This window comes from Rousettus aegyptiacus, unplaced genomic scaffold (assembly GCF_014176215.1).
Source record: "Rousettus aegyptiacus isolate mRouAeg1 unplaced genomic scaffold, mRouAeg1.p scaffold_m13_p_5, whole genome shotgun sequence".
In the NCBI taxonomy this organism is placed as follows: domain Eukaryota; kingdom Metazoa; phylum Chordata; class Mammalia; order Chiroptera; family Pteropodidae; genus Rousettus; species Rousettus aegyptiacus.
In genome coordinates, this window is record NW_023416308.1 from 94898388 (window position 1) to 94899684 (window position 1297).

Below are 1297 nucleotides of genomic sequence, written 5' to 3' on the forward strand. Positions count from 1 at the left end.
TCTACTCATAACATTCCTCTTCTCAGAAGTGTTCATGTCTATCCACAGCCATTACTTTAGAGGACAGCCCATAACCTTCGAGAGAAATTCAAGAGCTCCACGCTTATCTTTTCCGTCTCATCTCCCACCATACGTTAAGCTCCAGCCACACCACTCTGCCAGAGTTTCTCCAGACACACTCTGCTCTTTCACGTCCAATTCCCCCACTACACACTGGGTTTCTTACAGACCCAGGCCAGTCTTAACAGTATTTGCATTCTTGCCAGCTTACAGAATGCCTCACTCACACTTATTGTCCATGAGTGTTTATTAAATTGAGATTTCTGGACAATATTTAAAGTCTCCAATTTTGTCAGTTTTCTTATACTACTAATTGGTAGATTAAGCAGTCACCATGTGCAGGCTAAAGCGTGGAGGAAATGCACACTTGTGGAGAAACTGTAAGTAGTATAACTTTTCAGAAGAGGAATTTAAGCATATATTTTTAGAAGTGAAGTTGTCATTCCTGACCCAGCAACTCCACTTCGGAAAATTTATTCCAAGAAAGTAATCCTATGTACGTACAAGCAAGTTTATCACGGCAATGTTTATCTTATTAAAATGTTATACAAAAAGTCAAAATCCCCAACAATGAAAGGGTCATTATCTAAATTATGGCTCTTACATATGATGAAGTGGAGTGGAATCTAGCCTCAGCTCGACATCAGAGAGCGTGTACTCACTGAATGTGGAACAATAAAATGCAAATGAAGTAGAAGTATTCGCAGCCTTAGAAACGTGGCATTGTTATATTGATAAATAAAAATGTAGTCTGCATATTAAATTCAAAATTTTAAACAAAAAATATATTTTATTCATAGAAAATGTCTAAAAGAACATGTGATTTTTTTTTTAATTAGTTGGGTGTCTATGAGGGTTTAAAATAAGATACTACGAAGTCAGGTAAACAGTGACTTTTATAGGAACATGTCAAACTGCTGTAGGCAAGCTTCCATCTGAATGAAGCAATGCAGAAAGGCCATTAGCTTAATGTCTTGTAGCTTGCAAGCCATTGAAAAGTCTTAGCCATGTCAGTGGGACAACCCAGATGCACACTAGAAAACTGCCACAGAGAGCCGAAACACCCCATTTTATAAGCAGTAATAGTCTTTACATCAGGTTGTACATTTTGAAAAGAACTGAAATTTGTATCACTTTCTTTTTTTCAGAACACCTCCTCTTATTGCATCCACTTCACCACCCACAGGCTTAGCTCCATCATTTCATCAAGGTGAAAAAGAAACTGTTTTCCTACATC